At 42.7% G+C, this 25161-nt stretch overlaps 1 protein-coding gene across 14 annotated transcripts in view; it reads right to left on the bottom strand.

Moving 5' to 3' along the window:
* Positions 1-25161, bottom strand: part of TMEM131L (transmembrane 131 like) — a 158986-nt gene that overhangs the window by 84913 nt on the left and 48912 nt on the right. The window contains exons 4-5 of one of the 14 annotated variants that reach the window (XM_082726716.1): positions 17664-17723; positions 11621-11828 (exon numbers count right to left, since the gene is read on the bottom strand). The exons of 12 other annotated variants lie outside the window; for them this stretch is intronic. The gene's annotated coding sequence lies outside the window, so the exon portion shown is untranslated. Of the gene's footprint in view, positions 1-11620; positions 11829-17663; positions 17724-25161 lie in introns of those variants that run through there. One more of the 14 variants, XM_082726714.1, reaches the window with a different exon arrangement.

Below are 25161 nucleotides of genomic sequence, written 5' to 3'. Positions count from 1 at the left end.
GAGCCTCAGGCTAAGTCACAAAGCCTATAGCACTCACCTCCTACATCTCACTAGGGCAGCATTTGACATCTCACATTATCACAAGAAGGGTGAGTGCAGTACAATAAAGTATTTTGAAAGAGCTCACATTTATATACTTTCATGTATACTGTCATAACTGTTCTATTTTGTTACTATTGGTGTTAATCTGCTATTGTGCCCAATTCATAAATTAAACTTTATCATGGGTATGTATGATTAGGAATAAAAACAGCACAGCTGATCCTTGAACACAGGTTTGAAGTGCATGGGTCCACTTGTACACAAATTTTTTTCAATAAATTTGATACTGTAAATGAATTTTCTCTTCTTTATGATTTTAACATTTTCCCACTCCAGCTTATTTTATGGTAAGAATACAGTGTGTAATTCACAGAACCTACAAAATGTGTTAAAAGCCTATTTAGGTGATCAATAAGGCTTCCAGTCAACCAGTCAGTCTGTAGTGAAGATTTGGGAGAATCAAAAGTTATACATGGATTTTCAGCTGCACCAGGAGTTAAGTACCTCCAGCCCCACTATGTTCAAGGGTCAACTGCACAGATAGAGCTCAGTACTATTTGAGTTTCAGGCATCCACGGGGGCTCTTGAAATTTATCCTCAGTGGATATAGGACTGCCCATCTTGGTGACTGATGGCCTACCTGCGGGGGGGGGGGGGGGGGGAGAGACACTTGTGGAGATTCTGACTCCTGTACTCTTCTGAACTCGCCATGCAATGGATGCTGAAGGCCCTGTGGGGGCCTGACACATTCACACCCCTCAGATCTGTCCCTGCCTTCTAGTGGCACTAAGAGGACCTTATGTTCAAAAGGCATTTGCAATACTGTCATTTGTTACTATTTATTTCTCATATATATTTGGTCTTTGTCCACAGTTTATGGATCACAGCTCCCAAACTCTTGGGATTTCCCAAATGTTAAGGGTGATAAAGGAGTCTTCTGTTATGTTAATGAATGCTGGAACCCAACTGAGGGGGGGGCTGGTTGCCAGGGGAAACAACCTTGTGATCAGAGACTTGGAACTTTCTTTCTCTGCCCCAACCTCCTCTTGTAGGGGTGGGGGACAGCACTGGAGATTGGTTCAGCTGATGGCCAGTGACTTAATCTATCTTTATTTTGGAGCACCAGGTGTGATGCATAAACAATGAATTCTGTTACATTGAAATTCAAAAAAATTAAAAATTAAAAAGAAAGAAAGAAAGAAAGCACGCAAGCAAGCAAGCAAGCCAGCCTCCACATAAAACCAGAGACTACTTCCTAGGGCTTCTGGATTGGTGAACTGGTAGGGAGGCAGAAAGAGTGGAAGGTGTGGAGAGGGCATGGAAGCTCAGCGCCCTTTCCCCAGGCCCGGTCCTATGCGTCTCTTCCTTTGGCTGTTGATTCATATCCTTTATGATAGCCTTTAAAAAATGTATGAATCTAAGTGTTTCCCTGATTTCTGACAGCATTCTAGTAAATTAATCAAACCTAAGGAGAAGGTCATTGGAACCACCAATCTGAACCTGTCAGTCAGAAGCACAAGTAAGAGTCACAATGCCAACAGGCTTGTGACTGTCATCTGAAGTGGGAGCCAGAGGAGAGGGCTGTCTTGTAGATCTGAGCCCTTAACTTATGCAATCTTTGAGTCAGAACTGAGTTGAATTCTTGGACATCCTGCTGGTGTCCTAGAATTGCTTGGTGTTATATGTGGGGGAACACCCACGCACATTGGAATTGAATCTGGGAACCCTCAAAGAGCACTGTCTTTTCATTTCAAATAATTTTAAAATATATTATTGTATTTACATCACAATCCACATGCCATAAAGAACTCCTTTAGCTAAGGGACTAAATTTGCAAAAAAAAAAAAAAAAAAAAAAAGAAGAAAGAAAGAAAAGAAAAGGCAAAATAAATTTATAAATAAATGAAAGAGGAGGCCAATAATTAAGCCCATGTTTCCTAACTCCTGTTCCAACTTAAGCCTTAGTGCAATTTATGGCTTCCCATCTACAGTTTAAAGATGTAATAACACATTTTCCTAGATTCTACTATATGTTAAAATAATTGTAACTTTTATATCTGCAGAACACCAAATGCATTTTGCACTACCTTTCCATTTCTAGGACACCAAGTTAGGATGAAAAAGGAATTCAGTCTCTAAGCAGCACAAGAGTTGGCCAGATGCTACAATCAGAAGTGGAAGCCAAGGCAGAAATTCACATGAACACTAAGGGAATGGGGAGACTCAGGATGAAGGACTTATCCTTCTCAGTCACAGGTAGACAATCCAAGTTTCTGCAATACTATGGCTATTTCTAGAAAACCAAATATGAGCTACTGAAGTGTCCATATAACTTTAGATATTAGTTCTCTGAACATTAAGACCCAGCTATTTTTTAAAGCTCATCTACAACCCTTTCAGCAACTGGATAGCTATACTTATTCACATGATGAAAGCAGCAATGCCAAATCACACTGCCATTAATTTCTTCAGTTTCCCTGCATTAAGAGATTATAACAGCCAAAGCAGTTTGAACCAAAGGCTTATGGTCTTGCATATAAGACAAGGTGGAGCACAGTCCCTGAGATGGAAAAAATGGGTGTGGAGCAGGTTAGGAAGTGTTCTGGAAGAGGTGGCACAGAGTAGGGCTTGGAAGGCTGGATACGCTGTCTTCAGGTGAAATGAAGGAGGAATTCCAGACAAGGGGAGAAACAGAAATTAAGGCACACAGACCACAGTAAGGCAAAGAAGGAAAAACACTGACGTATGCAAAGCAATTTCTTAGTTTCTTGGTAGAATGAAAGAATAATACTATGTCATTTCACATCCCAGAGCAATACTTTAATTCAAACACAATGAACTCATTTAAAAAAAAAAAAATTTGTTTTATTTATTTAAGTGATCTCTACACTCAACATTGGGTCTTGCACTCATGACTCCGAGATCAAGAGTCAGATGCTCTACCAACTGAGTCGGCTAGGTGCCCCAGTTTTTTTTTTTTTTTTTTTAAATTCCCAATGTGAGCAATATAGCAAAATCATCTTCAGGCAATTACAGAGACTATTAGCAATCCTGTTGGAAAACTTTAGTGAAAAATGTCAATACTTTTTAACTGTTTATCGTGGCCTTCTTGGCCAGAGCAAGTGAACGACTCATGGCATGAGCTTATTGGGAAGGCAAGGCGATGGTTAGTCTCGCCCAATACTAACTTGTGTGTCCAGGCATTCCTGTTTCTCAGAATACTTGGACAAGTCACTCTCCAACAAGGTCAGTTCTTCTTTAAAAGTGAAACAAAAAGTGAAACTGCCCTCTGATTTTTTGGGTTTGTTTTTGTTGTTGTTGTTGTTGTTAATGTAGCAGCAGCTCTTTTAACTGGCCTGTCAAGCTGTCTACGAAACACCATGGCTCACACCACACACTTGCCCACAGAGCATGGCTTCCAACTGCCAAACTCACGTCTCGTAGGACAGAACACCCTGTCAGAATGGCTCAGGCACTGGTTTTTCTCATGTGAAACCCAAATAATACTGACACCGGAGAAACTAGACTAGAATGTTCCCAGAAAGACAAGTATACCTTACTACAAATCAGAGGGGCTGGGTTATTTTTTTTCCCTAGGGACTGCAGCGGGTGAGTGGGGAAGGCTTAAAAACGTGTTGTGTCAAAAACAATCTCCCCTGGAGAGATAATGGTAAAGGTTTCGTGGTTTCTTTCCCAGGGTTCTGTGTGACAGGAATTTGTTCTTCAGGCCTTATTATCTCTTCTCTCCCTATTACATATCATTTTTTGCTGGCTTTTTCCAGGCTCCCTTGCAGCTGGGTATGGCTATGGGACCAAGTTCCAACAAATGGGAGGTAAGCTGGAGTACTGTGCAGCTGCTTCCAGGAACCCTCTGGACCTCTCCTTCATTCCTTCCTCCTACCTGCTGTCATGGATACAAGTGTCTCCGCCCTGCATCCTGAGTACCAGGCCCAGGACCCTAGGGAAGGCAATGCATGATCTGGAGGGAGCAGTGGTCCCTGAACACTTCCTGGCGCCAAAAGCTGTGGAAGTCCAGACTCTCACAGAAGAGACAAAACTAATTTTTTTTTTTTTGCCTTATTTTAAAAAATTTATATAAAATCAATTAATCAATATATTATGTATTATTAGTTTCAGAGGTAGAATTTGTGATTCATCAGTTGTACACAACACCCAGTGCTCATCACATCAGGTGCCCTCCTTAATGCCCATCGCCCAGTTACCCCATTCCAAACCCACCTCCCCTCCAGTAACTCTCTGTTTATTTCCTGGAGTTAAGAGTCTCTATTATTGGCCTCCCTCTCTGTTTTTATCTTATTTTATTTTTCCTTCCCTTCCCCTATGTTCATCTGTTGTTTCTCAAATTCCACGAATGAATGAAATCAATATAGTATTTGTCTTTCCCCGACTGACTTAGTTTGCTTAGCATAATACCCTCTAGTTCCATCTATGTTGTTGTAAATGGCAAGGTTTCATTTCTTTTGATGGCTGAGTAATATTCCATTGTGTGTATATATCTCACATCTTCTCTATCTATTCATCTGTTGATGGACATCTGGCTCTTTCCATAGTTTGGCTATTATGGGCATTGCTGCTATAAACATTCAGGTACACGTGCCCCTTCAGGTCACTCTATTTGTATTTCTGGGATAAATACTCAGTAGTGCCATTGCTGGGTTGTAGGGTAGCTCTATTTTCAACTTTTTGAGGAACCTCCATGTTGTTTTCCAGAATGGCTGCACAAGCTTGCATTCCCACCAAGAGTGTGTGAGAGGGTTCCCCTTTCTCTGGATCCTCGCCAACATCTTGTTTCCTGACTTGTTAATTTTAGCCATTCTGACTGGTATGAGGTGGTATCTAATTGTGGTTTTGATTTGTATTTCCCTGATATCGAGTGATGTGGAGCATTTTTCATGTGTCTGTTGACCATTTGGATGTCTTCTTTGCAGAAATGTCTGTTCATGTCCTCTGCCCATTTCTTGATTGGATTACTTGGGTTTTTTTGGGTGTTGAGTCTGGTAAGTTCTTCATATATTTTTGATCCATCTTGTTTTAAACCTCTGGTATCTTAAAATTCTGTTACCAAAAACTTAATTCTAACTAAAACAGCTTCTCACCCTTCTCAAACACCAGAAATGGCAGGAGCCACTGCTGAACAGAACTAATACTAGGTAACTTTACCCACCCTTCCCGCCTCTGCTGGCCCCGGGGCAGGGGTGGGGGTGGGCCCCCCCATAGGCTCCCAGTGCCGCCTCCCTTTCATGTGGTCCAGAACCACAGCTTCCTAATTAATCAGAAGGCTACATAGTTAAAGCAATAAAAGTAACCCAAATCTGGGGCTCCTGGGTGGCTCAGTGGGTTAAAGCCTTTGCCTTCGGCTCAGGTCATGATCCCAGGGTCCTGGGATCGAGCCCCGCGTTGGGCTCTCTGCTCCGCGGGAAGCCTGCTTCCTCCCCTCTCTCTCTCTGCCTGCCTCTCTGCCTACTTGTGATTCCTCTCTCTCCGTCAAATAAATAAAATCTTTAAAAAAAAAATGTAACCCAAATCTGATGGCAAAACAAAGAAACTTTTAAGTAAAGAAAGGATAGCTCCTGGCCGCCTTTTACTGGGAAAAGTCATTGACTGTGGTAGTAGCTTTCAGTAGCTTTGCTCACAAGTTGGTGTAAAATGAGAAATGCTTGTGTATGAACCACTTTTAGGATTGGGCACACAGAAACTACCTTATAGTTTAGAACCTATCGTTCTGCTCCTAAGCACATATGAAGGGACAATCCCATGCAGGAACCTGGAAGGACCCCTATGATACACTTAGGGAACCCAGGATAGGAGGGCACTCCCTACTGATGTGACCACACCAGAAATATAAGATGTGCTAGAAGGAACACACAGGTGCTGTCCCCACCTGATCTGCTAGGATTAAGTCCTCGAAGGGGCCTTGCCAATAAGAGCCCAATATCATTTACATTGCCATGAAGGCAAGGAATAAAAACTAGCCTACTTTTCAAAGACTGCTTGAAACACACTCAATTATTGACATGCACTGCCTCCTTCCCTGGGGATGAATGTCGGGAGTCCCAGGTCAGAAAGCAACAATCCTCCTGCTGTACCCAAAGTCCTTCAGCCCTGTGACAAACTGCAGAGCTCTTGCAAAGCCAGAAGAGGAAGAACAGAGATAATGGTGTCCTGCTTCCTATTCTGTCCTGGGAGGAAGGACTCCAAGGATCAAGAAGGTTTTAGCAATGAAAGAAGGTTGCTGCATTCCCAAGGCCTACGGTAGGTGACTGGATCCCCATCAGAAACCAAAACACAAGAGCGGAATTAACTAGAAAGATGAGTATAAGAGATCACCTACTATTCTTGTGGCCAGAATTCAGTTTTCACTACTAGAAAATTAAGATAGGTAGATAGGTCCTCTGCAAGGATTAAGTGAAATTTACATGTAAAGAGCTTGCAAAGCACCCAGCAGAGTGTTTAGAGAAGTATCAGTTCTAAGGTCGAAGAAAAGCAAAATAGTAAAGACTGGTATTCTGATTTCCAAAGACTCCAGAGAAACAAATCAGGACAAGGTTAAAAGAGTGTTTTATAATTGAATTTATTGTGTCTGTGTGTGAGGGGGTGGGTGGGTGGGTAGGGGGTTAGGTGGCTGGGGGAGGCAGGCAGGCAGAATGCCTCCAACTTAATTCAAGAGAGCTGACAGCTCCAGGCTGCACTCCCCTGGAACAGCAGCAAAAGTAGCTGCAGCCACCCTTTCATTTCAGCCCAGGGAATTTAATTGTTCTTAATTATACAGGCGCCACTCACATGCAAATAGTGCATGAGAGGTTTTCCTTTTAAATTGTAATTTTTCTTTCAAACCTCTGAGGCACTCAAGTGTTATTGCTGAAGATGTCACGAAAGAAAGAGTGGCCCTGTGGTCACTCAAGCCCAGGAGAGAGGCCCCTCTTCATAGGCCCTCCCTCCCTTTGTCTGGCCCTGTGGGCTTGTTACTCTCCCACTGGTCAGAACTGGCCCCAGCACTGCAGCCCAGCTCCATCTCTAACATCTCCCCCTCTGCTTTAGGCATTCTCCACCCCTAGACAAAGACCAGGATGAATCCAGAGCAGACTTCCAGGGCCCAGCAGAGAAGGGAGGGGAAAGCAGAGATAACCAGTGCCAACAGTTTGACCCACTCCATCCTTTTGTCAAGGTACTCTCATCCCCAAAAAAGTGGAGTGACCTAATAAAAACTATGTATTGCAGGTAGTAATCGCACACGAAAAAAATGCTGCCAACAAATAAAGAGAAACAAAACTGTCCCGTGCACAATGATTACAACCAAAGAATGCACGGAGGGGGCACCTGGTTTGCTAAGCGGGATTAAGCCTCTGCCTTGGGCTCAGGTCATGATCTCAGGGTCCTGGGACTGAGCATCGCCCTCCATCCCTGCCTGCCTACTTCTGATCTCTCTCTGCCAAATAAACAAACAAAATCTTAAAAAAAAAAAAAAAATACACAGAAGAACAGGAGAAGGCAGGACTAAAATTAAGGGCAATGTCAGGAACATCTCCTTCTACCCCAATTCTCCAAAACCATTAAGCGGCTTAACATCTCTGAGAATAATGAAGATTTTTCAGTTATGTGGTTTTAGGAAACTCAAGAGCAAAAGGAAGGCACTCTTTTTAAACATCACTTATGATCATTTCTTTTGATCAATTCCAAGAACACATTTCCACATTTATAAGTTATTTAAAAGCTAACAGAAGCTTCAATTCCAGAACACTTGGGTTGTTACTTTGTTCTACTTCCCTAAGTCACTGGTTAGACTCCACAGTCCCCCAGGGACTCCTCTTCCTTCATTACTTCATCAAGACAGAGAACCCCAGGCTGAAAGCCTTCTCTCTCCTGTCTATGTGCCCTCACTGGCTGATCTGGTCCAATCTCAGGATCCAAACATCACCCCAAGCTTACATCTCCAGCCCAGCCCTCTCTCCAGTCCCACCCCTTGGCTATGCACCCCCAAGCAAACTGGATGTCTACAAGGCATTAAAAAAAAAAAAAAAAGTCCGAAACAAAACTCTTTACCCCATTGGCTCTGTCGATAGCCATCTCAGCTCAGTTGTTCGAGCCAATACTCTTAGAATCATCCTGGACTGTTCTCCGCCTCTCCCCCCACATCAGTTTGTTTGAAATCTTAAGAGTTCTGCTTTCAAAGCATATCCAGAGCCTCACCACCTTCACTGCCTCCGGGATGGCCAAAGGATGCTCATCTCCCTGTCTTGACTCCTGGCTGCAAGGCCTCAACAGACCTCAAGGGCTCTCCCTGCTGTCAAGGCCCCACACCAGCCTTTACACATCTAACTCAGATCATCTCACTGTGTTCTGCTCAGAACCCTCGCAAAGACTGCCCACTGCTAATGTCTCCCCTGAACCCTACACCACACACACCCCCACCCCCTCATTGCCTTCAATTCCTTCCCCTCCTTGGTAGGTGGTCTGCTCTGTGAGCGCTCCAGGGCCTAAGTTCCCACCATCAAGATCCTCTGGAGGGGCTCTTCTGTCAGCAAGTTCTTCCCTCACACAACTTCATGGCCAACCCCATGACCTCCTCCAAATCTGTATTAAAAAATCTCTCCCTCTGAAAAGCCTCCCCACTCTAATGACAGTCCCCACCCCACCCACAGTCCTCATCTTTTCCCTTGCCCTTGCCCAACCTCCTTCATATCACAGAGGGTCTTCAAACACCCATTGGTTTCAGCTGTTTATTGTATTTAGGTTTGCTGCCTCCTTTCCATCCCCGATCTGAAGGCAAGTTCCACCAGGACAGGGATTTTGGTCTGTCTTGTGGGCCAACGTGTCCCAAGAGAACAGTTGCTGGATAGGATTTGGTAAGTAAAAGAAAACCTTTTCAGCTGATGTCACGGATTTATAAAATGACAATTCAGGCCTCAGAATACCTTTTTAATTATCCAGTATAAAGTCAGTCTCACCATAACACAGCAGAACCACAGGATCATAAAAAAAGAAAAGAAAAGAAAAGAAAAAAAAATTCCAAATTTCAATTTAAACCTTTACCGAATTGCATTCTAAGGAAAAGAAAGAACAAATGAATGGACGATGTATACAACAGTCTTAGAAACCAGTTAAGTTGTATTAGAAATCAGTTAGGTTGTATTTTTTATTCATCTTAAAAAAAAGTCAGGCCTAGTCATGTCAAGGGTATACAAAATGTCTAGATGTCAAGACAACTAAGAAATTTAATGGGCACGTGGGTGGTTTAGTTGGTTAAGAGGTTGAGCATCTATCTGTCTGCCTTCCACTCAGGTCATGATCCTGGAGTCCCGGAATTGAGCCCTGCACTGGGTTCCCTGCTCAGTGGGGAGCCTACTTCTACCTCCCCCTTTGGCCCTTCCCCTGTTCTTGTTCTCTCTCAAATAGATAAAATCATATAAAGAAGTCAACTAAGAAATTTTTAAAAACAGGATAGTGAACCTTTTGAGGAAAATAAGGCAGTGGATCAGGCACAGAACATCTTAGAAGAGTAAAGATAGTAACATGAGACCCGCTTTGTTTACCCATGGCTGGGCAGAATCTTTAAGAAGGAAGCATCCAGGGCCAGGGCCTGCTTCAAATCCCTGACACCACCCGAATCCGCATCACTAATTACCACAGCATGGCTGAGATGACTGTTTTGTCCCGCTGCTTAAGCGAGTAGATTCATAATTCCAGAATGAAGAAATCAAAACCTACTGTATTTATAAATACTGGGTACACAAAACCCAAGTCGAGCTGAGATGAGCCCTAAAACCACACCCTGGATCAGCACCAGAGGGGAACCCAGGTGCACCCCAGCCCCACACTAGTCCTCCATGAGGCCAACATGGAGGTAAAAGATCCAAGAGAGGGAGGGAGAATCCCAAAATTCACTTACTCCTTGGAGTCAACAACCCTCCTTCTTCTGGATTAAAAGGACTAACAAATTCCCTTAATGCTTAACCGAATGATTGGAGTCTGTCACCTGAGGCTGAAAAGGTCCCAACTAGTAGTTAGACAAGACTAGTAACTAAAATGTAACTCATGAGGTTGGATCTGAAAGTCAGAAAAGCAAGTAACCTTTGGAACATTAAAATCTATTTTATGACTATATATAAAAACACATGCTTTCTGAGAAATAGGCTGATTCTGCAGAGGGCATAATATCATCTCTATCCCCACCAAAGAAACAGAAAAAAACAAACAAAAACAGAAAAAAAGTGTCTCTTCAAAAGTGCAAACTACTTTTTCTTTACAAAAGAACCAATAGCTTCTTTTAAAAGGGACAGAAATGTTCAAAAATTAAATTGTGGTGATGGCTACCTAGTCTGGCAGATAGACTAAAAACCATGAATAGTGTACTTTAAATGGTTGAATCGTACTGTATATGAATTATGTCTCAATAAAGCTGTGCTTTTGTTAAGAACTTAAGCAACTGCACAGTGCCAGCCTCCTTGTTCAGTCATTCCATCAGGATTCAGGGTGGCAAGGGACAGAGGAGGCCCCTTCCTCTTCCCCAACATACACCCACCCAAGCCCTCCAAGCTGATTTCCTTTCTGTGCACACAGATGCCTCTTACACATAATGAGAATGCCATATGCAGATGCATTTGATTAGCGCCCTCCACATTTCCCATCATTATGCAGCACTTGGTAAGCTGCAGTTAATTCCTGCCCATTATCCAAGTGCAAAATCATTCTGCCTAATTTCGAGCAGCCAAGCAGCTGCAGAGGAAAAGCAGTCTCGCCCGTCTGTGGAGGCCCATTTGACATACAGCCCCCGCTGCTTTGAGGACTCCAGTCTTCTAGGGCTAATCAATTTCAATCAAGTAGGCACTATTAGAGTACAGAATAATGGTGACTTCCTTCTTCATCTGTTAGCTTGTACCTTCAAAAAGCCAGCATGAGAGGATGAAGGACAAGTGCAGAAATCAGGACTGTTTTTTTCTTTTTTTCTGGGGGTGGGGGTGGGTGCCGGGTGAAGAAATCAAGTAAGAACAGAACACTATTTACACCAAGAAAGGTCCTCTACCCACCTGCTATCTCCATCCCCATATTAATCTACGTGGACATGTGAGCCCTGATCCTTAAATCACCTGGTCTACAGAGCTCAGTGAACCCTGAAACCACTAAATTATTCCTAATTTGCCAGTTCTCCAAATAATCCTTTGACCTCTCTTCTGAGGAGGCACTTCTGTGTTTTAAATAGCTTTCATTGTGATTTTCCCTTAACTATAAACAGAGATTTAAAAATGTACTAATAGTATTTTATACAATAAAATGGTGGTATTATAGTGTAAAATACCATAGTTATACAATAAATAAAATACAGAAACTTCACACTTAAATTGTTAACTCTTGCTAGAAACAACTCAATTTTTATCCTATATTCAGTAACACTTCAGAAATATATTTCTTTCTTCTAGTAATAACAAAAGAAGGAAATCCTGTGCACTTCACTCTAGAAATAGTACCACATTATGGTGGTAGTCACAGAATTAATCCTGTTAAATTCAAGAAAAGGTTAATCCTCAGCAATGGAATCTTTAAAAAGGATCATGATGCGGTACCTCAGTGGCTCAGTCAACTGAGCCTCTGACTCTCGATTTCTGCTCAGGTCATGGTCTCAGGGTGGTGCCATTAGCCCCACCCACCTCAGTCTCCGAACTCAGCAGGAGTCAGTTTGAAGATTCTCTCTTGAAGATTCTCCCTCTACCCTTCCCCTCTAGCAGAGGCGGGCACATGCAAGTGTGCTCTCTCTCAAATAAATAAATAATTCTAAAAATAAAACAAAAAAAGAGATCATCATGAGCACAGCTCCTAGACTCAAGAAATTAGTCCACTGGTATCCAATTTATGCATCCTTCAGAGATAACCAGGTACAGCTTTTTTTTAAATACGGACTTCAGGAATCCATCACCTCTTCCTGGGTCAGAATCTCAGGAGATAGAGCCTGGAAATCCGCATTATTAGAACAACTCCCTCCGGCAACTCCAGTCTTCTTGTCTGGAAGTAGCATGTGCATGACAGAACCACAGATCCGTTTACCCATCTCTCTGCTGCTCATTCTGGGATTTTTCCAGGGAAACGTCTGTTTCCAACGCAGCTCATTCATTCTCATCACAAAATTCTTCGGTCTCATTGAGAATCAGGAAACAAGCTAGCTATTTTAAGCAGAGAGAGATTTTCACATAGGGAATTAGATGCTTATGAGCTTGCTGGAAGGTTCAAGGGAGCAGTCTCTCCGCTGGGCCTCTAGAAGGGACTCCCAGAACAAGAGGAAAGCGGACCCAGCAAGAATACTGATCACACTGGGAAGGTGTGCCACCTGTCACACTAGGGAGGTGTACCACTCCAGGATGCAGTTCTAGGACTACCGAGTCAGGAACATCCCATCAGCTGGGATCACAGGACCTGAGAGCTATCTCTGCCACCACTGATGGTCCTACGCCACACAGCCACTAAGTCAAAGTAGGGAAGACTCATTCACTTTTTGCTACCCCCCAGAGGCCCACCTGCATGAGCTAAACGTGCTTCTGATGCTACTGCAGTCAACAGTGATCACCAGAACCAAGTCCAGCATGCCAGCCTCGCCCTGAGCAGAGGACTTCAGCTCCACAGCCAACTGAGAAGGCACTCCCCCACTCCACAGCCCTCAACACTCTCTTGTCTCCCTCACCCCCAGGACCTCTTCTGGCCTTTCTTCTCTCCATGTGGGGACGACAGCTCACTCAGATCCCAGTACTGAACCTATTATCTTTCTTCTTTTCTGATTCCACTCATAATGCAGCCTCCTCTAGGTATTTTATAGGGCCCTGATTTTTGTCATCCAATAAACTGGACCTTTGCCCCCAAACCCCGTCATTTACCAAATCGATGCCACTTAAACAAAGCCGCTAGGATTAACAAAAAATATATTACCACCACCTTCACAAGAAAACGCTAGTAATCACATCATCAAGATCTGCCCAAATTCAACCAGTACTTTTCACGCAGTATTTTCTAAACTGTATGTCCACCACAGCATGAGGATAAAGGCCTCTGACCAGGAGGAGCTGCTCTCCTCGGAGGAGCAGCAGAGACCTAAGGAAAAAGAACAACACACACAGCAAGAATTTTAGATGCTGCAACTAAAATATTTGACCCCAATATTAACTACAAACTACTTGGATTTGAAAGAAAAACGTTTGTTCTCTTCTTAAAGCATGTGTGAGGTCTCGTGGAATGAACATATGGTAACATCTTGTGTAACAGCCCACAGTGTCCATTTTTGCAATCAGATCTTACTTAATACAATACCACCGTATGACTTCAAAATATGGGCATATGTTGAATAACGGAAAATCTCCCACAGTTACCCGGCCAGGGTGAGGAGTGAAGAGAGAGCTTTAAAGCAAATAAAATCATTCCTAATACAAGGAGTCAGGCCAGACAGCACACTATAGTATAAGATGCACATGCATCCTTAATTTCTTAATTTATTTTCTCCTGTGAGCAAACTACTTGTACTCCTAGATTTAACTTGGTGTCATATTTGTGCTTACATGAAGATCCTCCCCCCCACCCACCCAGGGTTTCAGTTTTCTCTTCTCATTGTCTTTTCACATCTTTTGGCCTTCCAAAGCAGCAGCACCGGTTTCTGAATAAGAAATGCACATAAGTTTCTCACTGTACACATTCACTTTCAGTAAGTGGAAACATATACATAGAGTAGGTTTCTCTTCAAGTTATGCTCAAGGTAGAACAGGCACACCCGCGAAAACTTGCTAATTTGTTTTAAGTGGAAACTTCACTTCCATTTCTTTTGTAAAAGGATTCCATTCCATCCTCCCCATTTTATAAGCGTGCTGTATGCAATTTCCTTAAATAGAAAATGCAGCATCATCAATCATTTCTATTACTACTGCAAATACAACCAACTCAATACAATAAGGAACAGAACAATCCCACTTTATTACTATTGATATTATTATTTTTTTTTTTTTTCAGTTAGCCAACTAACTGAAAAAAGTTTCCACCTTCTGTAGATGAAAGTCAAAGTTCATGGGTACTGGATTAAATGTCATTCCTCATAAACATCAAGGCACAATTAATTACAAACTACCCAGCAGATCACTAAAGATAATGGAACTGATGAATGGTCTCCAAACATTGGAGTAGTGGGGTACTGGACAGTGCTGGACAGTGGGGTAAAAGCAATGGGAGGTTCTTCTTCAACTCACTGAACCCTACTTCCAGACGATGTGATCCTCCCAGATCAGACTAAATGCAAAGCTGCCCTACAGAAAGGGAGCAACAATCCAACAATCCTATAGCACATATCATCAGATAAGGACTACGGCTATCATTTCTCTTGAGTTTCTAACCTATCTCTAGGCCATACTCTTTGAGAGAGGGGTCAGCTCCCCCAAGCCCAAACCAATTCCTTTTTCCCCTATGCTACTTCCCTTAGTCTTGGAAACTCTAAAACCAAAGCGTGCATTGTCAACTGCTTTGCTTGATACACAGCAACTTCAATATAAACAATTTATGAGACAGGTCCAGGAAGGGGACCCACAGAGACAAGACCAGTGTTTTAAAGAAAGAACAACATAAGAGAAAACGGAAGCGACAGTTATTTCCTCCTTAAGTTCCAAAATAAGTCTTTTCCTCCTCTACCTGCTTTTAAGCTGACGCTTGTTCTCACCTTAATTTTAACTGTCTTGCTGTTTTTAAACCTAGAGGTTTCCCCCTAAATTTCCATAGGTGGATGGGTTTATCTGCATTACTGCAACCAGACTGGACATTCCTTATTTTAAAACTGGTCCTCTTTTTTCAGTATTTTAAAACATGCCACATAGTTTTCTCCAGTCACTGGAAGAGGATACACTAAATTTAAAACTTATGTTTTCAACCCACACAAATCTACCAATGCCAATTGCTAGGAGCTCAAATACAGCCTTACTCTCCGTTCTGTTTTCATCTAGTAGATTCTCCCTATCAATACATTCCCATTTTTACAACTCAACAATACAGTTTTCAAAGAGGCAGGCTGCAATACATCTTATATTATCTAATGCCAAATTCTCGAAGAAGCTGAGGCTACAATATTTTACTCCCAGTTCTACAGCTCCATCCATAGCCACAATGCTCTCCATTTCACAGAGACAAGATAATCTCAATGAGTGAATGGACGTCACAGGCCTAGTACGCAATGTCTTTCAGCATGGCCAGGAAATTCAAAACAGACCACAGGAAAAAGCAGCTGCTCAAACTAATGGTGTGGCTAACACCCTAAAATAAACAAGATCGAAAATCAAAGCCTCTCAGATTATAAAAATGTGGTACCAAAAAGATGAAACTAGAGAGAAATAAATGTAAGGTGCTCCACTAAGGCAGGAAAAACTAACACAAAGGGACTGTAAAAAGCCACCTGTCAAATACTTGGAGAGCCATGCTGTTTTAGCATGCTAAGTGTGTGTCACTACACAAATACTGCTGTCTTCATCAGAAGAGCCACCCAATGAAGTTTCTTACCCAGAGACAATCCCTGCTTTACTTTCACAGCACATTCCTAGAAACCATAACCATATCTTCCCATGGGAAGTGCAGTAAAATCGAAGGGTCACATCCTGGCCAAAGACACCAAATAAATCACAGTAATGACCATGTTGCACAAAATCTATGACACAACTCCAAACCCTCTAAATAATATAAAGTGATAAAATCAAGCCATAGCATTGGAATTTGATGTTAAATCTCTCTAAATCTCTCCTTCTCTCGGCCAGTAAATGAAAACCCAAATGATCCCCTGCCCAACAACAGAAATGTCATTAGAAGCCAAATGAGAAACAAACCCAGGCCTCCTATTAACCAATCCTTGTGCTACCACACAAGCTTACTTTCTTTACAAAAGTCCCTTAACATAGACAAGAAGCATACACTGTTATTAAGCTATGTCTAAAATGAGACAACGATAAAGCAAAAAAGCGTAACTCCCATATAACACATTTTACCTGCAAACAATGCCAGCCATTAAAGATGCCATATCTGTGTGCTCATTACTAACAACGATTTTTTTTTTTTTTGTCTTCTAAAAATTTACAAAGTATTGTGGGAGAATACTTAACTGCTAACCCAGAGGAACCATGACTTTTGGCCATTCTCTCCTTCCAGTTAGAGACCCAGTATTCCCTGCCACGGGGACTTGCATGCGACTCAACGCAGGTTCATCAGTGCCCTTCCCCAGACCACACGAACTCTAAGGGAGTCCTTGGCACGCAAAGCGTTGAGAAGGGTTGAGAAGGGCACTCCTGGGCAGCCAGTGACCAAACTCCCCATTAGACTCTCTGCAGGAGGGACAGAAAAAGTCAAACAGAAGTGAAATCTGGGAAGGACAAAAGGACAGCCTTGCGTACCTAACGTGAGAGGTGCAGGCAAGACAGAATTACTGAGCAGAGTGGGGCTCACAGAATGATTTCTATCCTTTTTGTTCTTTTCTGAATTACTAAGCTTGCTATCACAAATATGAATTTGGTAATGAGAAATATAATGGGAAATTCTGTCATGAAGGAAGAGCAGGGATGATATTCAACTAGAATGGATTCCCTTGTCTAAGACTTCTGAATGGAACCTTGGGTATCGCCCTGAACAAGGGGTAAAAAACAAATAAAACATTCCCTATAATCTAGATGATAGCTTCATTTCTGGGTGTGGTCCTGATTTGGAGGTAAGTTTTCATTTTCTTTTAACACTAGCTTACTGTAGACATTTCCCACAAGCCTATCAACAGTAATATGTTAAACAATGATCACCTGAGAACACCACTACAAAACCTGACGTGAGTTAGAAAGCATACAGCCAACCTCCCTTTGACTGCTCTCCTCAGCACACCCTGCAAAACAACCAACCAACTCTGCAAATGTCTGCCTCTGCATTTGTAAAGCCTCAATTCCTCTTCCTCAAAAACTTCCGCATCTCCTGGCCCCAAGCGTTACATTGCACGTGTGCATCAAATTTGGTTTCCTCCTACACAATGCAATGATGTTTTCCTTCAAATTTTTGATTTTTTGTTTGTTATGCTTCTCTCTGCTGTCCATTTCATTCTTGAGATAACTATACCCCCTTCCCTAACCTAAGGCAAAGCTCCTAACCTTGCATCTTACAAAAGGAATTCCATTCAAAGGACAGCAAAAGAGAGACAAATGGAAAATACGTAAGACTCAAAACTACTACTTAAAAAGCAACATAATTCTGGTACTTTTAATTAATAGGGTTTGCCAATGCCTGCCATAACATTTGGGAATTATGCTCACAGGAGACTTCAGGTCTTATTTTGACATAGAACACTAAAGGCACAACAAATGTAAAAGGCAAAAATATAGGTCATCCTACAGTCACATGGCCTTTAAGCACTTTTCCAGACCAAAGAAAAACACAGGACCATGGAAATATTACACGATGGTTAAGTTAATTAGATGATGCCACAAAAACCTGCTCAATCTCTTTAGTCCTGTCCAGTCCCAGTCTAACCACCAAGTGTCACAGAGGGCTGAGGGGAAACCCAGGATCTCTGCAGCCCTGAGGCAGAGGTGACCGGGATTTCCTCTACCTTTTTAAAATCACTTAACTCACCAAAGGCAGAGCTCCTAGCAAAGTTGGTGCTGAAGGGGCCCAGTGGGGAAGCAGGGAGCCCTGCAGGACAGAAGAATTGCAGTGACAATCAAGACAGCAGAGCCCCATGTGAGACCCAGGAGCAGACACCTTCTGGCCAGGCTCTTCCTTCACTGGAGGGAACACCCATGAAAGACCATCTCCGGCTCTGGCACCCAGCTAAGCACACCAGGGACACCAAAATAAGAAAGTAACAGGACTGTGCTCTTAAAGAACTCCATCTCACCACATGGAGGCAAACTAAAGACTGAGAACCAGGCAGGCAGAGCACCAGAAGTTCTGGCAGAAGAAGCAAGGCTCTGGGACTTCCTGGAAGCGACTGGGGGGGCTGAGTCTCAGGGGACCCAGAGAGCACAGCCTCTCAGCACTGCATATATCCTTCCTTCTATGCTGGGTCTCTTCCCTTCCCCGTGCTTGTTAGCACAGAGCTCTTCTCCCAACCCACCCACCTTGGAGAAAAGAGACTGCGCTTCCGAGGAGGTCTCCTTCATATTTGCACATAATGAAAGCCAGGACATCTATTTATTACAAACTGATGAACTTAGAAAGTTGAAATTAAAGGGCACAAACAGGAACTCAAAACCCACAAGCTGAAGCTTCAAAGATGAGAATGTCCCATTTCATAAAAGGTGGTTGCGGGTTCCCACCTCACCCCTCCACATTCTCCCCCTAACACCCCCCTGTCACCACAGCTCCATAGACATTTAAATGCTTCATTTCTCATTGTCTTTCAAATTTACATTCAACAGCTACCCTCACATCCAAAGAGGCCAGAGGCCCCAGCAGAGGGGGGGATTTCACTCTATACTGTTCTGTTTTAAGAGGCAGTCTTAGCAGAAGCACATACTGAAACACAGCAAGACTTATGTTGGGTAGGAGAATCATGGAACGTTTTTCTTCTCTATACTGCTGAAAGACTGTAAAGTAAACGTTTATTTCTTCTGTAATTAGCATAAGGAATAAAAGACAAGGAACAATCAGAACAAGGGACACATGCTACAACATGGATGAACCCTGAGGACATTATGCTAAGTGAAATAAATCTCCCCTTACATGTGGGGCTTAGAGTATCATCTATAATGATAGAAAGTAGCTGTCTGGGGCTGGGGGAGGGGTAATGATAAAGAGAGTCCTGTGGAGAGTTGATGGTGCTGGTAGCCCAGTGATGTGGCTGGTTAATGGTGATTTTATAGTATATATGTATTTTATCACAATTAAATAATTAAAAAAAAAAAAACAACAATCTTCAGGGCACCTAGGAGCCTCAGTCAGTTAAGCAGGATCAGCTCCTGAAGTCTCCTCTCCTTTTTCCAGTGACTCAGTGGGTTTAGGGAGCAGTGGTTTTGGTTGGGTGATAAAGGACTCTGTTGTGCTGGGGTCCTTGAGTGAGATGGATTCATTATTAAATGCAAAGAATTCAGGGGCTCCTGGGTGGCTCAGTCGGTTAAGTGTCTGCCTTCAGCTCAGGTCATGATCCCAGGGTCCTGGGATGGAGCCCCACATCGGGCTCCCTGCTTGGTGGGAAGCCTGCTTCTACCTCCCCCACTCCCCCTGCAGGTGTTTCGTCTCTTGCTCTGTCTGTCAAATAAATAAATAAAATCTTTAAAAAAAATTTTTTTTATTTATTTGACAGAGAGAGGGAGAGAGAGCACACAAGTGGGGGAGCTGCAGGCAGAGGGAGAGGGAGAAGCAGGCTTCCCGCTGAGCAGGGAGCCCAATGTGCATTTAATAATGAATCCATCTCGCTCAAGGACCCCAGCACAACAGAGTCCTTTATCACCCAACCAAAACCACTGCTCCCTAAACCCACTGAGTCACTGGAAAAAGGAGAGGAGACTTGAGGAGCTGATCCTTCTTAGTCTCTCATCAGCGCTTCTCAAACTTTCCCCACTAACCACCCCGACAGTGGGGAATGAAATGCACCAGGGATCTAGGGTCTTCCCAGTCTCCAGCCTGATGTGTGCAAATGTTTAAAGGTTAGTCATCTATTTTTTTTTTTTTTTAAGATTTTATTTATTTGAGAGAGAAAGAAAGAGCATGAAAGGGGCGAGGGGCAGAGGGAGAAGCCGGCTCCCTGATGAGCAAAGGGCCTGATGTGGGACTTGACTCCAGGATCATGACCTGAGGCCGAAGGCACTTTCTTAACCAACGGAGCCACCCAGGTGCCCTAGTCCTCTATTTTTAAGATGGATGCAAACTGACCACAATACTCAGAACTTTGGGGTTTATTTTATTCTAAAATTCTTCCTTCTGAGTCTTAAGAAAAACTGGCAACAGACAAAGATGAACCGTGTAGGTTCAAGGCCTCCAGAGACCCCCAAAGCCCCAGAGTTAGCCCAGATGAGGAAACCAGCCCTGGCTGTTCCCCACATGAGTTCTCTCTCACTGTGGGCCCCCACGTAGAGTACACCTGACAATCTCTCTCCCTGAGCAAATGGCAGCTGGATGATTCGCTTGGCATTTACGGACTGGGCTTTACCCTGGTGGTTTTTTTTTTTTTTTTTCCACATGCATAAATGTGTAAATTCCCTGTGATCGAGGAAGGCCAAGCTTCCCTATCTGTCCACCACACTGAATCCTGTTTCTGACACATCACAGAGTCCCAGGGCAGCAGGCTTTCCAGTGTCCTTGTGTACAAAAGTGTGTAAGGAGCCAACAGGCCATCTTCCTAGAGACTCACAGTGAATTTCTGTCTGAAAGCCTGATAAGCCCCTTACTTCTGAGGGGGAGAACAGCCATTTACCCTATTGTTGGATGGAGCCCTTTTTCCTTTGTCCCTGCCAAAGGGAAAAGGCCAAATTACGTGTGTACTAAATTCATGCATCTGTTTTTTAAAATTCCATGCACCTGTTGTTCCCCTCCTATGTAGAGCCAAGGATAAAAGTTTAAAATTACTCATTCTCCATAGTCTAAATGTGTTAGCTAATAAGAACTGGACAGGTACATACACTCAAATTCCTTCCATGGCAATTTAAAGTGTCTGCAGCTTTTCTTGTTCTATGGTATTAATGTAACCTGAAATTTGAGGAAAACTTCACATTCCCTGGCCAAGAATAAAAAGTGAGAGACCAGGGCACCTGGGTGGCTCAGTCAGTTAAGCATCTGCCTTTGGTTCAGGTCATGATCCCAGGGTCCTGGGATGGAGCCCTGGGTCAGGCTCCCTTCTCAGCAGGGAGTCTGCTTCTCCCTCTGTTTGTGCTTCCTCTCTCTCTAATGTATAAATAAAATATTTTTTTTAAAAAGTGAGAGACCTATGTATACAGATTCAAGCTCAAAAATAAGTATGCAATGCCAGTAAATAATTTTCCATTGTGGCCTCTATCACTTCAGCAACTTTCACCAAAAGCTTGGCCCCAAGCAAGCACTCAAAAAGACAATATTTACATATGACATCAGAACAACTGCTGTTGAAATCCCAAAGAACTTTCCCTATCAAAGCTTTCAACCAACGAAGAACAAAAGGTAGTACCCACACAGCCACAACACCTCTCTAACTCACCAGCACACGCTTCACGTGTTCCTAAGATTGTCTGACCATATCACCAATTCAGCAAGTCCTTTACATATAGAATTCTCCCCCCAGGAGGGCAGGGACAAGAATACCACACATGGAAGCTAAAAACCGATCACAGGAAATGTAAGAAAGGTGTTCAAAAGTTTCAACTATAACAAGTAAACCACAGGTTAAAGTCTCTGGAGATCCGTAACGGCCTTAACAACCAGGATTTCCAGGTACCCGCCCTGCAAAGAGCAAAAAAGAGAGAGGAGGCCCAATCGACTTGTAGCTAAGTAGTGTCCCCTGGAGTCACAGCTTCCTTCTGAAAGCTGAAAACTAGCTCCCGTATATCCTAGGAATACTGAAAAGAGAGTCTGAACATCAAGTGAGGCTACTCATTTTTATAGTCAACATGCCAACATACAGCAAAGCCTGGTATGATTTTTTGAAACTGTCACACATGACTTTAATCATGATGAAATTTCTTAATAATTTACCCAATTTTCCCTTACCACGTGTCACGCTAGATTCTCGCTAGTCTACACTCTGACCCTCCAACGTCGCACTTGTTACGTACATTTTTCTCCCCAGAAGGATCTAGTGCTGAAACAAAAACTAATTTATTCACCGTTTTCAAGCTCTTCTATTCCATTAACAGTTTCTCAGCTAATTGTGTCTGCTCCCTATTTTCACAGACTTTGACGTGGGTTCAGCTTCTTCTGAGTCAGTTTTCTCTTTGGATCTGCTCTTGGACATCCCGCCTCGCTGCTGGCTGCCACAGTGTTCTCTTATACCCCAAACTCTGTCTTTTGAAATACTCTGCAGGATCCACCACCAGAGCTCCCTCCCCAGAGGTGTTCAGGAAAATGAGAGGAGACATTGGTAAAGTTTATGTGTTCAATCCTCCATTCATAGAGTACAGCACATTCTAGGGAACCCGTGAGATTTCAAACACCTGCTGAGCAACCTCACTTCTAAAAGCAAACCAGACTGGAGTCCACACAAAGTCCTGGGTGTTTTCCCCCAAGCTCCAGATCTCAGGTCTCACTGAAATCAAGTCAGAAATTTTCTGTTCAACAGTTTATTGAGTTTTTTTCACCCCATTAGTCAATACACACACATGGTTAGTTCAGGAAATGTGGAAAACTAGTAAAGTTAATCACACCTGAAGCCCCATCACTCAAGTTGGGCAAATTTTCAAGACCTAAAAAACAGGGTTCTAAAAGATTCCTACTCTGTTTAAAGGCTTTAAAAGAGGTAAATCAGAGTGAGTTAAGATAGAGGCTATACGGACAATGAGTAATTTGACTGGGTTATCACAGGAAATCAGGAATGTACCAAAATAGATTTCTGACTTCTGGTTAACAAGGTTTGGGAACACATGATTGCATAAACACATATACCACCCACAAAATTAATCTTAACTATTAAAAACCTTCAGAGCATATTTCTTTTACCGCTACCATATTTTTCATGACCCTACTAGGAACCAAGGCTCTCTGATGAACAGAAGTTCCTTTGCAAATACTAAAAAAGCTAATGAGCACTAAACTTCACGGGTGCCATTCAACCCAACTTTGAATTAAACATGTAACATGTCCCAGAGGTAGGGAGATCCAGCTTTTATGGGGTTTTGAAAGTTACTGGAGGGGCTCAAGGAAGAAAAAATACACAATATATCTCACTTCTGAAAATTTAATTAAAAAAACATTATCTATGTGAACACCTTCCTCCGATCCCTCCCAGGGCGTTGGGAAGGACGTGGGCAATTGAGAATGAGAGAGAGAAGGTATTTGGGTCTGTGCAGGTGGGGGAAGAGGTAGGAAAATTTCCTAGATCGGGGGGGCCCAGGCAGAGAGCTATCTGGAAGAGGCACAGAAGGAAATCCACAGGCTCAGGGAACAATGGTGGGAAACAAACACTGCAACCAACTTCATTAATAAATAAATGCAAATTTAAAGAAGTATGGAATACGAGTTGGGGCCCTCAGACTCAAAATTAACAAAAATACTGATAACGTTAGGAAGGTTGTATGGAAACCAGCAGAGTATAAAATGGAACCCAACGTTCGTGGAGGGCACTTAGGGAATTTTTTCTTTCTTTTAAAGATTTTATTTATTTGGAGTGCCTGGGTGGCTCAGTGGGTTAAGCCTCTGCCTTCGGCTCAGGTCACCATCCCAGGGTCCTGGGATCGAGCCCCACATCGGGCTTCTCTGCTCAATGGGGAGCCTGCTTCTCCCTCTCTCTCTCTGCCTGCCTCTCTGCCTATTTGTGATCTCTATCTGTCGAATAAATAGATAAAATCTTTAAAAAAAAAAAGATTTTATTTATTTATTTGACAGTGAAAGAGGAGGAGAGAGAGAACACGGCAGGGGGAGTGGGAGAGGGAGAAGAAGGCTCCCCACTGAGCAGAGAGTCTGATAAGGGGCTCCAACCCAGGACCCTGGGATCATGACCTGAGCAGAAGGCAGCCCCTTAACCAACTGAGCCACCCAGGTGCCTCAGGGAATATTTTTCAAAGGCTTTAAAACCTGCCCACCTTTTGACCCAGCAATTCCAGTTCTAGTAAGGAAGGTATCCTAAAGAAACGACTGCATAAGTGCTCAAAGCTGGAGATGCAGTGTCGTGGTTTTTTTTTTTTTCCCCCTTTCAAATACATCCCATATATAAAGTATGTGACTTTAAATTACGGAACATTCATATAATGAACTACAAAGCAGTCATTACAAGTGACGTGATCAGATACAGACACGAAAAGATGGTCACAATATATTAAGGTTAAAAGTTACATTAACTTAAAAAGATATTTGCACCCCCATGTTCCTAGCAGCACTACTTACAAGAACCAAGACATGGGAACGCCTGGGTGGCTCAGTGGGTTAAGCCGCTGCCTTCGGCTCAGGTCATGATCTCGGGGTCCTGGGATCGAGTCCTGCATCAGGCTCTCTGATCAGCAGGGAGCCTGCTTCCCTCTCTCTCTCTCTGCCTGCCTCTCCATCTACTTGTGATCTCTCTGTCAAATAAATAAATAAAATCTTAAAAAAAAAAAAACCAAGAGCCAAGACATGAAAACAACCTGAGTGTCCACTGATGGATAAAGAAAGAAGTTGTGACACACATAACACACACAAATGCAATAGGATTCAGCCTTAAACAAACAAACAAACAAACCCCCAAGGAAATCCTGCCATTTGTGATAACATACGTGGACCTTGAGGGCATTATACTAAAATGAAATAAGTCAGACAGAGAAAGACAAATGCTGTATGATCTCACTGATATGTGGAATCTAAAACAGGAAAACAAACCAAACTCACAGAAAAAGAGAGATCAGATTTGTGGTTACCAGAGGTGGGGAGAACTGGAGGAAGGTGTTTAAAAGATACAAACTTGTAGTTATAAATAACTAGGAGGCATGTAACATACAGTGTGATGACTATAGTCAATACTGCTGTATAGTAAGATATGTGAAAGTTGTTAAGATTGGAAATCCTAAAAGTTATTCTCATCACAAGGAAAAAAAAATTTGTTCTTTTTTTTTTTGCTTTTTCTTTTTATTTTATCTACATAAAATGATGGACACTTATTAGACCTACTGCGGTAATCACAACATACAGAAAGAAGTCAAGCCATCATGCTGCACACCTTGAATTTGTATAAACAGTGGCATATGTCAGTTCCTTCTCAATAAAACTGGAAAAAGAAAAAATTACAAAACTGTACATGTCAAATAATCCCATTTAAAAATACACAGTAAAAACAATACACACTATTAATGGAAAAAAAGTTGTGGAAGGATACATTAAAACCTCAGTATATGGCTAACTCCTGAACAATGTGGGGCTTGTTCCCACAAAATGAAAATCCACAGGTAATCTCCGACTACCCAAAAACTTAACTACTAACAGTTTATTTGTTGACCTTACCGCTAACATAAACTGTTGATCAGCATGTATTTTATAT

This window comes from Mustela nivalis (assembly GCF_964662115.1).
Source record: "Mustela nivalis genome assembly, chromosome: 4".
In the NCBI taxonomy this organism is placed as follows: domain Eukaryota; kingdom Metazoa; phylum Chordata; class Mammalia; order Carnivora; family Mustelidae; genus Mustela; species Mustela nivalis.
The sequence above is the reverse complement of the archived record's forward strand: the minus strand, read 5'-3'. Positions and strand labels throughout refer to the sequence as shown.